Here is a 16,582-nt window from a genome sequence, read left to right on the forward strand (position 1 = left end):
TCTACCCGCTCTGGCATGGGCACTTCTCCCATGGGCTGCAGGTGGATCTCTGCATTCCTCATGGATCCCCATGGGCTGCAGGGGGACAACCTGCTTCACCATGGTCTTCACCATGGCCTGAAGACCTCAGGAACCTCAGCTCTGGCACTGGAGCACCTCCTGCCCCTCCTTCTTCACTGACCTTGGTGTCGCCGTGTTGCTTTCTCTCACATGTTCACACCTCCTCCTCTTCTCTGGCTAGAATCCAAAATCTCGTGACTTTGTTTTGATTTTCTTATTAAATATGTCATCACAAAGGCGTTACCAACCTCTCTCACTGGCCCCGTTTTGGCCAGCAGCATGTCCATCTTCAGAGCCATCAGCCATTGGCTCTGCTGGACACGGTGGGAAGCTTCCAGCAGCTTCCTCACAGGAGCCATCTCCATGGCCCCCCTGCTACCTAAAACCAGGCCGTGCCAAACCAATACACCCTAAGACAAGTTTGCTCGCGTCTCCTTGTTTCGAAGGGCATTTATGTACAAAGAGCTGAAACAAGGCAAATGATTTCCACACAGCATCCCTATCTTCAAATGGAGAGGCATGGATTTGAAAGGTGGACTGTTTTGTGGATAAGGCATTGACTGGATGGATGCAGCCAGAGAGCTGTGGTCAAAGGCTCTATGTCTAGGTAGCAGCTGGTGCTGAGTGGTGTCCCTTGAGGCTCTGTCTCCTCAGTATCTTTATTAATGACAGTAGGACCAAGTACACCCTCAGCAAGTTTGCAGATGACACAACAGAGGAAAGGGATGCCATCTAGAGGAACCTGGACAAACTGGAGAAATGGGCCTGTGAGAGCCTCATGAGGTTCAACAAGTGCAAGGTGCTGCAGCTGCGTCAGGGCAATCCCAGACGTGAGTACAGACTGGAAGAAGAACTCATGGAGGTCAGCCCTGTGGAGAAGGACTTTGGGGTTCTTGTGGATGAAAAGCTGGACATGAGCCAACAGTGTACACTCGCAGCCCAGAAAGCCAAACACATCCTGAGCAGCATCAAGAGGTGTGGCCAGCAGGTCAAGGGAGGTGATTCTGCCCCTTTACTCTGCCCTCTGAGTCTCCACCTGGAGCACTGCATCCAGCTCTGGGGTTCCCAGCACAAGAGTAGAGTGAGTCCAGAGGAGGCCACAAAGATAAGAGGGATGGAGCACCTCTCCTGCCCAGACAGGCTGAGTGAGCTGCAATTGCTCTTCTCTTGATGGAGAAGAGAAGGCTACAGGAAGACCTCACTGCATCCTTCCAGTACTTAAAGTGGGCTTATAAAAATGAGGGAGAGAGGCTTTTTCCATGTAATGGTAAGACAAGGGGGAACAGTTTTAAGCTCAAAGAGGATAGGTCTAGATTAGATGTTAGGGAGAAATTCTTTTCTGTGTATTGCCGAGAGAAGTAGAGGATGTCCCATCTCTGGAAGTGTTCAAGGTCAGGCTGGACAGACTTTGAACTAGATGATCTTTAAGGCTCCTTCCAACCTAAACCATTCTATGATTGTATGAAATGAAGGGGTGTAGTTGTCATCCAGTTGTCATGCAGTTGTTGTCAATACCCACAAACCACTAGCCTGGTTCACAGGCTCTCTAGAACAGGGAAGTTAGAGGTAGAGCAGGGTTTTGAACTGAGATCTCCAAATAGTGAGAGTCCTGAACTTATTTTTATGTGGGGGGAAAAAAAAAACCTTTGAAGAATAAGAAACGTTGGGGGGTGGGTATTTGTTTTAGGTTTGGGGTTTTTTTGGAGGACATGCAAGCAGTTTTCCAACCAGTTTTCCTGAAGCCCCCATACCTCTGGAAAGCAGTAGAAGTATCTGCCTCGGTGAAGAGCTCCAGCAAAGGAAAGTATAGAGGACGTGAGAAGAAGGATGTAAGAAGAAGTACAGAGAATGTAAGCTTTGGCTGGAGAGATGGAAATGGCTTAGTCAGGCACCAGGTGAAGTCCTGCAGCCACTGGTAGGCTTTTTTGCAAAGACTGCAGCTGCAAACAGACCCAAGCAGGAGCTGACCCAGACTTTAAGAAACATTTTGTTTTAGAACTTAAGAACCCATGTTTTAGTCTGAACTGAACCCATGAGTTTAAAACTTCTTCAGAACTCTGGAGGAATGTTGCTTCTAACCTTACCCTGTAGCTTGCATCCGTTTGTTTATTCATTGGCCAGATGAAGGCTATTCTTTGTCTCAGAAAAAAGATTTACCTTTGCTCTGTCTCAGATTAGCTTACTGTTGTCCCCACAGTTCATCTGCTTTTATATTCATATCCTGCTGCTAAATGTGGATGAAATAAGCAGATAGTCCATTTACTCTCTTTTCTTTCAGCTTGTTGATGCAGGATTCAGTCATATGCATGGTAATGTGTAACTGAAGGATGTTGGCCCTGCCCAGCTGGCTTAGATCTCACCTCTAAGCCTGTACTCAAAAAAACCTACCTATTCTGAGCAGCATGGGAAGCTCTCCAGGGCCCAGAATGTGAAAATTAATAAATTCTTGTAGAAATGTTTCTGTAATGTTGTGGAATCCAGCCAAGAGACATGATGAATGTGAAAACTGTTTTCTAGGACATCCAGTTTCATTTAATTTTGTCATGCCCATAGAACTTTTTAGCAAATGTCTGTATCCTTCCATACTGCATCCTTTTGTGATGTAGTTACCCTGGCAATCCAGCTGACTTTCCAGAAAAGCCAGCTCCATCAAAGTTCATTGACTTGCTACATTAAAGGCCTTCAGTAGGCTTCAGCATCTATTGATGCCAGTTCTTTCATGGGCTTGGACTGTTATGAGAAGAGATCTGCAGAGAGGGTTATGCTCTGGCATGCTTGATTAGAGCTGATTTTTTTTCCTTGTTTCTTCTTCATTCTAGATGGACCACTAATCTTTCTTGTATCTTGAAACACTGAGGTAATTTTTCTGCTTATCACCAGACTTCTGTTCTAGCAGATTCTCTACAGGGGTGAAGTTTTCCAGGAAAAGTCTCTTCTTATGTACCTCCCTTCAGTGTGTCTGTGCAATAGTTTGACTTGAAAAAATCTCAATATAATGTCTTCCTTTAGGCAAGCCACAGAGGGACCAATGTTTAACAAGTTCGTCTATATTTTCCACTTGAATTTAGCATTTTTTAAAGCTTGAGGATTAAGAAGTAGAGCCTAAAAGGTACTTAAGTATGCAAGAACACTGAGCATTGAAATGCCTGACTCCCTGAGTGCCACGTGGGGTGCTTGCACTTCATGAGGGGAATGTTTGGTGCCTCAGAAGAACAAAACCTGACTGCACAAGGAGCTGCTTGCACCAATCAACAGAGGTATGAGCCTGTAAGGGGAAATCACATGGGGAAGACCAAGCAGACAAGAGCTGCTCTCATGAGAAAAACAAACAACAAAATCATTTTTAAAAACCCAAACCAAACAACAACCCATGAAATGTTAAACAGAGGTTGACCCTCTAGTACCTTCTAGTTTCTTTGCTCATGTTTTTTGGAGAGGATACAGTCTGTACATTCTCCTAGGATGTTGTCAGTGGATAGGATTTCTGCAAGCTGAACCCTGTGGGAGGGGGTGGAGGAGGAGGAGGAGGAGAAGAAGTGGAGACAGTGATGATGAAAGGGTGTCAGGACAGGACTAGGGAGCTTCTCGAAGCTCTTAACCACAGTAAGCCCAAGCAAGGGCCATCTTTTTTTATAAAGGCATAGTCATGGGGGTCTTTTTTTGAGGAGCCCATCACAAGCCAAATCCTACAAGTGCTCTGGATTTCAGAGCATTGGGGTTTCAGGCTTGTTCAAAAGCCAGACTCCTCTAAGTCTGTTCCAAATACTGTGATTTTTTGAGAACAGGATCCCAGCAGAAGACAACCACAATAGAGAGGTTTCTTCACTGAGATTCAGAGAGCAACTCATCAACACAGCTACCCTTGAATGTGGGGAATTCACAGCTGCGCCTGAAGCTGTGAGTCGCCCCTTCTCATAAGACCACCTGTATGTGCAATGAGCATCCCAGAATTACTTAAATCCCAGGAATAGGTGGCACTACCAGCTTCACTTGTCAAAAAGTCCCCACATGCAGGGGCAGCAATGAACCCCACCAAGAAGTTCTGCACCCCAGGGTGGAGACAGCCTTCTATCACCCAGGCAACATACTGCCAAATATATGCTAAAAATGATAGGCTGGAGACAGGGATCCAGGTGGGGCTATGCCTGTCTAAAAAGTCACAAGGTAGCCATGCAGAACTTTCCAAAGGCTTTTTGGGAGCTTGCCTGTGGCTTTGCTCAGGAGCACACATGTCCTGTACCCTGCACCAAAGGATCCTGCTGGTGCTGTGACCAGGAGGATTCAGTTTGAGCCACTGCAAGGCAGTATCTGGCCATGGGGAGAAGGCTGGGATAGGATCAAGCAACGTGAAAGGGGTCACACCACCAAGAGAGTTCAAGAAGTGTTTGGACAGTATTTTTGGATACATGATGTGACTCTTGGGGATGGTCCTGTGCAGGGCCAGGAGCTGGTCTTGATGATCCTTGTGGGTCCCTTCCAACTTAGCTTATGCTGTGATTCTGTGACGTAAGGCGGCCCCAATTTCAAGGAAGCCCTTGCTTCCCAAAACCAAGTTATAATTGACTGGTTGTGTATTAAAAATATAAATCTGTATCATGGTGAAGATTGGGTCATCCCTGTCCTGTGGGAGGCTCTGCTGCCCATCTGGCCCACACTTCCCTGTCCAGCAGCCACCCTGCAGCCCCTCACGATCCCTCTGCCCCCCATTTTTGTTTCTGCCCTGCCTGACATGGGACACAGAGCTGTATCCCATGCTGGGCGTGTGGGTGTTTGATGTCTCCCTTTTTTTTTTTTAAGCACTTCACAGAATTTTTCGGGTTGGAGGGGGCCTCTGGAGATCATCCAGTCTGAGCCCTCTGCCAAAGCAGGGTCACCTAGAGCAGGCAACACAGGAATGTGTTCAGGTGGATTTGGAATCTCTCCAGAGAAGGACACTCCACAACCTCCACAGGCAGCCTATTCCAGTAACATAAAGAAGTTCTACCTCATGTTGAGGTGGAACTTACAGTGTTTTAGTTCATGTCCATTGCTCCTCATCCTGTCGCTGCACACCACCAAAAGTAGTCTGGCACCATCCTCTTGGCACCTACCTTTGAGATATAGATATATAGAGATCGATATATATGCATTAATGGAATCCCGTCTCAGTCTTGTCGACTCCAAACTAAACTTCCTGAAACGGATCTCAGCCCAGGCTAGCACGGTGTTTTTGCTTGACTTTGTTCTCAGCCTGGCGGTGGCAATCTGGGCTGTATTTTTACCCTCTCCTTGCCAGGCCGCGCCGCCGCCGGGCCGCGGAGCGCGCCCGCCATCTTGTGGGCTCTGCCCGCCTTGCAGGCCGCCCTCAGTCCAACCCCGGCGGCGCTCGGGGCTTTAACGCGAGTTTTCCAGAGCAGATTTAGAGTACTGAAGATAGTTGGCACTGGAACAGGTTGCCCAGAGAAGTTGCGGATGCCCCATCCCCGGAAGTGTTCAAGGCCAGGTTGAATGGGGCTCTAAACAACCTGGTCCAGTGGAAGGTGTCCCTGCCCATGGCGGGGGGGGCGGGTAGGAATTTTAAGGTCCCTTCTACCCCAAGCTTTTCTATAATTCTGATTCTGTGCTTTTGCAAACAAGAGTAGGAGAAAGCTGAAAGCTCTGTCCCAAGGCAGGCATTCCGTGAGTGGATGTGTTTCCAGAGCTCCAGCAGGTGCAAGTCTTGTGGGGAACTGAGGCTATCTGGGTGGCTCCTGTTATCCTAAGGACAGGTATCCCCGCAAATCCTTGCCAGTCGAGGATTTAATAGCCCCAGCCTGTTAACGTTTTACCATCAGAGAGGCCAGCGTGTGCACACTTTGGAGAAGACGAGCAAAGAACACGGAATGCATTTCGACTGGAAGTGCCTCTGAATTGCAGAAACAATGAGAGTGGTTGATGAGAAATTGCCTCCTTGGCACTACTACAACAGTCTGCCGAAGAGAGAGTGATGCAAGTGCTTGCACTCTCCTCTAGGAAAGGGTGAGGAACAAAATTTTTCCTCCCCTGAGGCAAGAGGAGAGATCCCAACACACGGTGGAGCCAGATGATGGCGTATGATGTCCCCAAGTACAAAAGTATTCCTACAAAGCTAGGGGCTAGCTTTCCCTTCTCAGTCAGTTTTCCACGATAATTTGATGTTTATCCTGCCTTAGCCCGGCCTCTCTGTTTTGCCTGGATAATGGAACAGTGGCATCTTAGTTCACTTAAAATACAGCATTGAACATGTCTGTTGTCACTGATGGTAGATGCATCAAAGTTAGAGGAGAGGGACCCCCAGGTCCTGACAGCTTCCCTGAACTCTCCTTTCATCAGGAGCATCTCAGCCCAAGTGAAACAGTAAAATGTCCCCAGAACCTGTAGCACAACAGGGCTTTGTACATCCCCCCATGCAAGGGGGGATCCCCCCTTCCATGAGAGAGCTGTGGAATAAATTAATAGGAAGATGGGAGCTTGTGTCTGTTTTAAGCCAAGAAATGGGAAGCTCTGCTTGAAACCCACTTTGCCCTGCTTTTGCCATCTGTTTACCCTGTTAATATGCAAAACAAAAATTCAGTCATCTTTCTCTTTGAAAGACAGGAAGTACTAGAATCTGTCTCCTCTTTTGTAGGGACCCATCTTCCATCCTAGTCAAATACCTGAATACATTGGAGGATTTTGACTCAAAGGCTGAGACTTCTGAAGCTCATTTTTACTTGGGACATAGGCAGGAGCTTGTGGCATTAATGGCTCAATGGCTTCAGCTCTAAATGAGCGGCAAAGGTATTCTCAGCCCAGAAAGTTCTATTTCCAGCTTTAGCAGTTGATCAGAGAAGCAGGTCATAGAATCACAGAATCATAGAATATGCTGAGTTGGAAGGATCCCTCAGGATCCTCCAACTCCTGGCCCTGCACAGCACCACCCCAAGAATCACACCTTGCACTTGAGAGCATTGTGCAAAGGTTTCGTGAACTCTGTCAGGCTGGTGCTGTGACCACTTCCCTGGAGAGCCTGTTCCAGTGCCCAACCACCCTCTAGGTGAAGAACCTTTTCCTAATGTCCAACCTAACCCCCCTGGCACAACTTCAGGCCATTCCCTCTCCGGGTCCTGTCACTGGTCACCACAGAGAAGAGATCAGTGTCTGCCCCTCCTCTTCCCCTTTTTGCAGCACTGCTTTCCAGCCTCTCATTCCCCAGTCTGTCCATACATCCAGGGTTGCCCCATCCCAGGTGCAGAACCCATCACTTTCACTTGTTGCATCTCATATGGGTGATTGCCCAGCCCTCTGATTTGTCGAGGTTTCTCTGCAGGGCCTGCCTGCCCTGGAGGGCTTCAACAGCTCATCCCAATTTAGTATCATCAACAAAGTTACCCAGCATCCCTTCAAATTCTGCATCCAAGTGCATTTATGAAGATGTTGAAGAGCACAGGGCCTAAGATAGAGCCCTGTGGAACCCCACTAGTGACAGGTCACTGGTCTGATGTCATCCCATTCCCTATAAGCCTTTGTGCCTGGCTGGTGAGCCAGTTGCACACCCATGGCATGATGTGTTTATCCAGCTCTCTGCCAGACATTTTGTCCAGAAGGATCCTGTGAGAGAGTGTTGCAAGCTTTACTGAAATTCAAAAAGATTACATCAACTGGCTTCCCTGGATCAGTAAGGTGGGTTCCCTTGTTGTAAAATGAAGTTTGACAAGCAGGCCCTTCCCATCAGGAAGCCATGCTGGCTGTGACCAATGAATGGTGGTTTCCCAGTTGGTCATGCTCTCCTTGCAAACCTTGTTCCTCTTCCACACTTGACACTTAGCTTTGGATTCATCATTGTTGCCTCATTTTGGAAAACTTAAATAAATGCTGGAGCAAACCAAGGAGAACTGCAGCGCTGCCTGAATGCTCTGCTGTGGAGGCAGGTGGTTAAATAGCAGGTGGCTATTGTGTGACAGAGTGTGACAGAAGGAGGAGCTGAGGTGGAGGAGTGGGATGGAGGGTGCCCAAGCAGCACCACACAGCCAACCAAGGGCAAGCAAAGGGATGGAAGGTGGTCCCCCTTCAGAGAGGGCACACTAGTTAGTCTGAACAGGAAAAGGGAATTTGACAAGGACAAGGGTGCAGTTTTGTAATGATACAGGGGACCCCCGGAAAGACCGTGAAGTGAGAACAATCAATTAAGAAGCTGCTGTGGCTTCAGAATAGCCATTATAGACATACTGGTATAATGAGCACATCTAATGCACAGAAGCTATTTAACCTTCAGCCTCCTGCCTTATAAAGCACCTCTGGGGCACTGGGTAAGGCTTTTAATTATTAAGGTCAACCCTAGCAGACAGAGGTGTCCTCAAGTATGGGTTGCTGTGATACACTCAGATAATTTCCTCATTATTTCAATAACTAATTTCCTGAATTGTTCAAGAATTGACAGATTAGCATCCATTAACCAAGTCTTAACTTATGGCTATGGGAGCAGTTAGAGGCCACAAGGACTGAAGAACCCATTCTTCAGTAGCTCCTTGAGCACACGTAATATATATACATGGACTGCATGTACTGCAGCAGCTTGGTGTTAGTAAAACAAATAACCAATGTATCTGAAAAGGCTGGGCAGGCAGTGACAGGCACTGGCTTGAGCAGATGTCTTGATGTTTGTCCTCAGGTGCTCTGAGAGCACAGGATGAAGTCACTCTGACTTTTAAAGAACTGTGTATTGAGGGATTGTAAATGAACAGAATCCCAACCAAACCAAAATACCCATTATACTCACTACCAAAAGGGTTGGGTTTGGTTTTTTTTTTGGGAAAAAACCATCCGTACAGCAAACATTTCATGGATTTGATAAGTGTGACTTTTTACATTGTTTACCCTTACGCTGCAAGACAAATCTCACTGCTTTTATTTATGCTTGCCATATAATTTTGTGTACTTAAATGCAAACATTTTTCTCCAAGCACAGCCTATGAAGAACCTTTGGAAAGGTATAGGTAGGTAAGAAATCCTTTTGCTTCACAAAGTGGTTTTATTGTTTTGCCTCAAAGCCAAGCACGACTGGAAAAGCAACTATCGTAAGTGGAGCTGTTGTGAAGGGACACAGCAGGGCACAGGGCTGAAGCTGCCTGAGCCTGGCACACCAGCTGCACCCAGCTCGTAGAGGAGGAGGGAAATGGCCGTGTGACTGTGTCACAGCATTACCTTATCTGCACTTACCTGCCTGAGACTCTTCTGTCTGACTGCCTGGAGTTAAACCAAAGGAGACTGAGGAGAGACAGGAAAGAGAAGGAAATGAAACTATGATGGTGATAAAGCCTACTAATACCAACATTCCTTTAGGGGATTGGTGCGGAGCGAGACACTGGAATAACTGCTGCCAGCCTGCTGCCAGAAGGGTGACAAGCTGTTTTACCAAGGCCAGCAATGAACACAAAACAGTATTAAACTCTCCCCCAGCACAGATCAAAGAGCTGGGGACTGGGGATATGGAAAGGAGGTCAGAGCAGCTTCTTAAGAAGAAACATTACTGGACTTGCAGCTGCGCCTGGGTGTCCAACCAAAGCTGGGGACGATGGACTGTGGGAGGGGATTTCAGGGGCTTGTCTAAGCTGCTGAAGAGATGGAAAAGGGGAAGTCCCAAGTACCAACACCTCCCTCAGGCTTAGCCCTGTCTCCTGGTTTGTGGCAGGCTTTTCGCTGTACTGCCAGCTGTTCTGCCCCAAAGGGACAGTTTCAGCTGTCCACTGCAGGCTGTTTGGAGGGGAAGGGGTTGGCAGGCAATGTTCAAAGACAGCAGTCCTGTTTATATGCCAACACAGGGAGGAGGGTGGGGAAGATAGACAGGGGTGCCAGCCTAGTCACAGGGAGGTTAATGTGGCAGCAGCCCTCATCTCTGGGCTTGTGCCCTGGGAGAAATTTCACAGCTGGAGTGGGGAGGGACACTGCTTCCTCACCTGGAATGATGTCTGGCTATTTTTTCCCGCACAGACATCCTTTACTAGACCAGTCACTACCACCTTTCCCCACAAACCTCATCTCACCTGTGTTCCTTAGGCTGCCATGGCTGCAGTATCACTGCTGCAGCATCACTGCAGTACCTGTGCACAAGGGGCAGGTGGCCGTGGGAGAGGCCACAGGGGGAGAGTGAGCCCAGGTGCACCACAGGCTGGAGCTGTCTGCCCACCAAAACTGCCCAGCCGGCTGTGACTGAAATTTAATTTGCCTGGTGCATTCCATGGACATTTTAATCAGCATTTCCTACAATCTACTTGGCAAAGAGGCTCAATTGGCAGCTGCCTGACTGAATGGGCTTTGCACCCAGTCTAACCTTCTCCATTCGCAATTTCCAGTGCTGGAAAACCTCTCTGTCTCACTTTCAGAAGTTTCTATAGCAATCACAGCCATCCTAGCGAAGCACTGAAAATGGCAGCCCATTCACATTGTAATTTTGCTGGACATTAATTGCTCCTCTCCCCACTGGCCTCTGAAATGTTACTTTTTGGAAGATATCAACTGCAACTGGAGGAGACTGGTCCTCTGCCTGTGTTTTCAACCAACTTTGCTTCTCCTGCCCCCTGCGGAACTTTGGTAGCTGTTTACAGTGTGCGAACCTTGATTAGCAGTGAAGTGTTGCTGGGCACATTGTACCTCAGCTACAGGAAAGACCTGACTTGAGTGATGCTCTTAACAGGCCTGCAGAAACAAACCTCACCACCCAACACATCCTGTTGTGACCTGAACATTATCCATCACTGCATGTAGAAAAATTACACAAGCGTGTTTGCATTTGCTAATTGTAAAAGACCAGAGCACTCAAAACTTTTTTCTTCATGTCGGTGAGCTTACTTTTCCTGGTTCGGTTGACTTCAGCTCAAACAATCACTTGATCTTTTGTTCCATGCTTCATCTTTCAGTGGCTGTGATTGCTCTTAATTACTGTGACACTAAGAACCACGTGCTAAAAATATATTAAGTAACAGAACTGAAGGTTTTGCTCCTTGCAATAAGTGAATGTAGTAGAATTATCCCACAGCTTGTGAAGAAATTGGTTAACCATTTCTTGAGCTCTTGTAATAATCTTCCCCAGTACTTTTATGGCTATTGTTGCCTGCTGGAAAAATTAGCTTGAAGCTGAGTAAGGGGAATTGTGGATAAGTGTTTGTAATTTGGCTTTGGACTGACATAGTGTGGTTGCACTCAGAGAATTTGAAGTCTTTTGCACTGGCAGCAGTACTCAAATCTGGGAATATAGGATTCGCATTGGAAAAGAGTAGATTTTTTATAATGATTTAAATGAACAATTTCAGCTAGAGAGTGGATTAACAGAGCCAAATAAACCCTTCACCCTGACAAAGAACTGGCGGGAGGACTATAGAAACACATCCAAAATTTTACCAACATGAATGCAGAGTACTAGGTCAGTGAGAAGCATTTCTGTATTTTAATGGCTCTCTTAGAAATCATTTCAATTTAAAACAAAAGTTGTTTTACAAATATGTGGAGAATGCAGAAGGCTGGAGAGGGAGCAAGTGGCCTGCATCCTCCATCTGCTCCATCCTCCCTCTCCTGTCTCACTAGGGACTGCTACTGCCAGTCCTCCTTCTGGGCAGACACAGAGGCAAAAGCAGGCAGTGCCCCAAACCCAAGGGTCAGAAATGTCTCCCATTCTGCAGGGGCATGAGTGCACTCCCAGACCCCATACCCTGTGTTTCATATGTGCCAGAGCTCCTGAGGCCCAAAGCCAAGCAGCAGGAAACTCTAAGCCCAGGGGTCTTAGGGAAGCTGAGACACAAAAACCTGTGCTTCTACATCAGAAATGAGGATACAGAACAAGAGAAGATTAAGAATCCCAGGATGAGCAGCAATCTTCACTGACAAGAGGTGGACATGCTGGGGATTGCTCATCGCTGAGAGGAAATGGAGCAGGCGACACAAGAGAAACATCCACTGGAAAAACAAAGCTGCAAAGGCAGATTGGCAGCAACTATTCTTGAATTATTTCAGAAGAGGCAGCAAAGCAAACTGATTTTAGCAAAATTTCTAATTAAACTCTGACAACTCACTGCTGCAGGACATTTGAAGGAAAAACAGGATCTTAAATTGATCTGGAGAAGGGCCCTATGTTTACATGAATGACAAGGCATGCAACTATTGTTGAGGGTACAGCCTCTTCCTTCACAAACCTGTCTGAATCTGTAATGGGAGAGTCAGACATCCCATTGTGGATGCTCTTCTCAAACACTGGATACCACAATGCTGCAAGCAAGATTCTGGAGCAAGTTGGTTGCTTGACTTCCAGTATTACAACATCCCTCTTCAAGAAATGGGAAAATACAATGTTCGCAGTAGAAGGTATAGAAATAGGCCCAAAGTGTAACCCCGCCTGAAAATTTTACACCACCGGTTTCTCATGTCCAAACTGTGAAACACTGCTTGCCATCTGCCAGCAAGAACTGCCTGTCTGCCACTGGCATCCATGGAGACATGCCATGCTGCAGCATTCTCCCATTCTCAACACTAGGATGTGCTCCTTCAGGGCCCTTGCACTGGGGAGCTGCAGTGATCCTCAGACCTTCCCAGCCCTTCGGTGTTGGGGCTCTCTGCCAGCCTACATGTTAACTAACTGCTTCCCAGGGCAATTTTCCAAGCTGTGCAAAACCTGTAACAACTAACCACAGAAGTAATTGGCTGACAGCAAAAGCACATCTTGAGCAGGAAGAATCCCAAATTACAGGGGGAGAAAAAGTACTTTAATTGTGGTTTGCACACAGCTATTTTGTCTCACCCTCAAGTTGTTGGAGAAAAGAGCCAGAGAGGTGGAAAAAGGGTTCCAAACCCAAAAATTATGGCTGCTGGCAGCAGTAACTGAAGCAGACAAGTCTAAACTACTTCTGGAGGAGGATCTTTCTGACAAGCCCTGAGTATCCCTACCCAAAAGCTGAACCATGTGTAGGGCAACGGCTACAGCTCACACAGACAACCATGTGCCCAGAAACTGGCAGTGCTGCCAGTCCAGGTTTGCCCCCTGGAGAGAGAGATTTAAGAAAAAACAATCACACTGAGTCATGAAGATCAAAGGGCTGGAGCACCTCTCCTATGGAGACAGGCTGAGAGAGGTGGGATTGTTCAGCCTGGAGAAGGCTCCAGGGAGATCTTACAGAAGCCTTCCAGTACCTAAAGGCAGCTGTAAGAGACCCAGGGAGGGACTTTTTACAAGGGTATGTAGTGACAGGACAAGGTAGAATGGCTTTAAACTGAAAGAGGAAGGGCTTAGAGTGGCGATTAGGAATAAATTCTTTACTGTGAAGGTGGTGGGGCACTGGAATAGGTTTCCCAGAGCAGCTGTGGATGCCCCATCCCTGGCAGTGTTCCCAGACAGGTTGGATAAGGCCTTGAGCAACCTGATCTAGTGGGAGGTGTCCCTGCCCATGGCAGGGGAGATTGGGACTGCATGATCTTAAAGGTCCATTCCAACCCCTTAATGTTTTATTATTCTCATTAACAGTAGGTCTGTCTATCCAGAACACATACCTGAAAATAGCATGAGTGACATGTTTATAAAATCTGGTTTTATTAATTTTTCTTTATTACAAGATAAATTCTTCTCAAATAAGAAAAGGATTTATGTTGTTCAGTTTGTAATATATTAGATTCAAAATGACATCTTTTAAAAAATATTCACCATATACAAGGAAAGTGCCAACAGAATTTACAAAGCCACTGTATTTCACATGTATAGGATCTGAGGTTGTTACAAATCATATAGGAATTTTGTCATTACAAGTAAAAGAAAGACTACCACAAATAGTTTATGGTTTTAATCACAAACCTCAATTTTTTTTTCTTTAAATAGATTCTTAAAATAGATGGCATTAATTAAAACAAAATCACTACGAAGAGGCATGTGGTGTTTAGTGGATGACATTAATTCCGTAACCCAAACAAGGAGACTAATCCACTCTGAGTAGCTAAATTATTTTTTTGCACTATTTACATACTTTACTGAAGTATTTTCATCCCAGAGCTTCAGCAAGCATCTTAGAATATTAATGAGGAAAGTCTGGCAGCACTCCAGAGTTAGCAAATAAGAAAGTAATATCATTCCCATTTTATCAACAGGGAAACTGAGGCACCAAGTGTATTCAGAGCCAGGCAACTGCAGAAAGAAAAATCCTGAATCTTAATTCTGTTAGCTGAGTCTTGACGGAGAGACTGTTCTTCCTCCTTGTTAGATGGCTGGTGACCGTGCTGGGCACTGTTTGAAACCTGGTCAGTTGCTTTTTTTCATATTTAGATTGCTGCAAAATAGGTGATATCTATCCAGCTATAGTGTCATCACAAACACCTTTACTAAAAGAAAAGCCATTAATGGTTTTCCTTTTCAGATCAAAACCCAGCAACAGCAAAAAGTGCATCTTCAATCCCTCCAAAGCCTTTGGAAGGCTGTCTTGTTCTCCCCAAAATACTGCAATTGTTCCCTTAATCTGCACAGTAACAAATACTGAAAAACAGTAACTCTGAAAGACAGAATTGCACTATTTATTATTATTAAAAAAAAAAAAAAGCAGTTAATTTTTTGGGCATTGTGAACATTCCTTGGTCAATCAAGTATTTGAAAGAAGTTAGTTGAGAGATTCTCAGCCAGGACGTGACCTTTAGAAAACACAAAGTGTTTCACATGGTCCATAATCCTGAGGATTTTACTTCCTATGACAGCAAAATATCATACCACGTCAATAAAGGTCACTTGAAAAGATCTTTAAAAATAACTTGTCAATAATGTTTGCTGAACGACTAAAGGAAATAAAAACTTGTTGCAGATCTGAGATGACATGAATTCACAAGTAAAGAAAAACCTAAGAAGCCAGGACTTGAACTTGGGATAGAAGCATCCAGCATAAATCCAGCAATTTTTAAAGCCATTATGGAGTGTGCATAATTTACTCACAGGCATCTCACTGTTTATGTTTTGGCAAATCCAACAGCCTAATGTGGGAATAAAAGGTCATGGACTGTTGCTGTCTCACAGCAGCAGGAGCAGGGGACAGGACAGCTGGGAGCACAGGTGGCCCAGCACCCTGGGGCACGACGTGACCACTGTTGTCCATGGTGTCCAGTGAGATTCTGGCTGGCACCAGTTGCCTGGAAGGTGTCTGACCCCAGAAGCAGCACTCCCAACTCAGCACTGGAAAAAGACTTTATACTTGCTACAGCATCATAAAATAATCAAACAGGGCCTCACTTTCTTCAGGGAGGTAGATGGGCAACCATGTGCTGCTTCTGTGGTTACTGGGGGGCCCTCTGCCCTGGCATCTGGGCTGGCTGACAAACTGGTCCAATCAATCTCTCCTTGTGGACCTGACCCAAACGTGGCAAACCTCCCTCTGCAGCACAGTCACAAATACAGCACAGTGATTTAGGCAACTTTTCTTATTTTCGGCCTCAAAACACTTCTGAAATCTTCCTCATTTCTTTTCCTTGATTATTGCTGGTACCTACCAGTGACTCCCAGCAGACAGCTTCCTTGCGGGCCTAGGAAAGACTGCACTATGGTTTTATTTAGCAGTACATCCCAGAAGTGGTGCTGGCTCTGGAAGCTTTTGGGAACTTCCTTCCCCGAGTTTTGACAGCGCTCAGCTACAGCCTCAGAGGCTTTCAATGGTACATCAGTCCCACTGCATTTAGGAGCTTCCAAAAACCTGGGGTATCTGAGTTTGGGGTGTGCACTCAGACTGCAGAAAAGCCTCAAATACCAATGGGCAAAGCAGCACCAGTTTGAACACAAACAGGGATCCCCTGGTTAAGGGAGCTTGGTCATCACCCACACAGACCCTGGGGAAACACCTCATTTCCCTGGCCCAAGGCAGTCTCTGTGGGAATGCCAAACCTGCCAGGACCTCCTCTCTCACATGTCCCAGACATGTAATCTGTGTTCTGCAAGACTGCACATTTCCCCCATACCACCTGGCAGAGAAGACATACAGGCTAAACATATAAAGTTTTTAAAAGAATGTAAATAAATATCCAGATGCAAAGTGCCTTAGGTTATCTACCACCATCTCCCATTTTCCCACAACACATTCTGGTTCAAACAAGGCAGGAGGCATTTGAATGCTACTCAAAAAAATTCAAGGCTGAAGCTTCAGGAGAGTTATCAGAACAGTCCCAGGCTGATAAGTATAGAGTGCCATGTATAAATACAGAAACACACACACTTAAATTATATATATTAGTTTTATCTAGATTTATATATGCATGAATAAATTAAATATACATGTGTGTTTGTGTATACAGACACATGCATCAATGTCAATAGTCCCTTCTGTTGAGAACCTAATCCAAATCTCTGAAAGCATACACAAATTATTTGGATATTCTTAAGTATCAGCAATGTATTCTGATTGGAGTTTTCATAAATATGCATTAAAATGGCAGTCCATGGTAGTCACCCTTGTGGGAATAATAATATAGTTCCATAGTTCCAAACTATAAATACAGGTTTTAAAAATTAATTTAAGAACTGGTATAGCCAGTGTAAGTAACT

The sequence above is a fragment of the Aphelocoma coerulescens genome, chromosome 3, assembly GCF_041296385.1.
Source record: "Aphelocoma coerulescens isolate FSJ_1873_10779 chromosome 3, UR_Acoe_1.0, whole genome shotgun sequence".
Classification (NCBI taxonomy): Eukaryota; Metazoa; Chordata; class Aves; order Passeriformes; family Corvidae; genus Aphelocoma; species Aphelocoma coerulescens.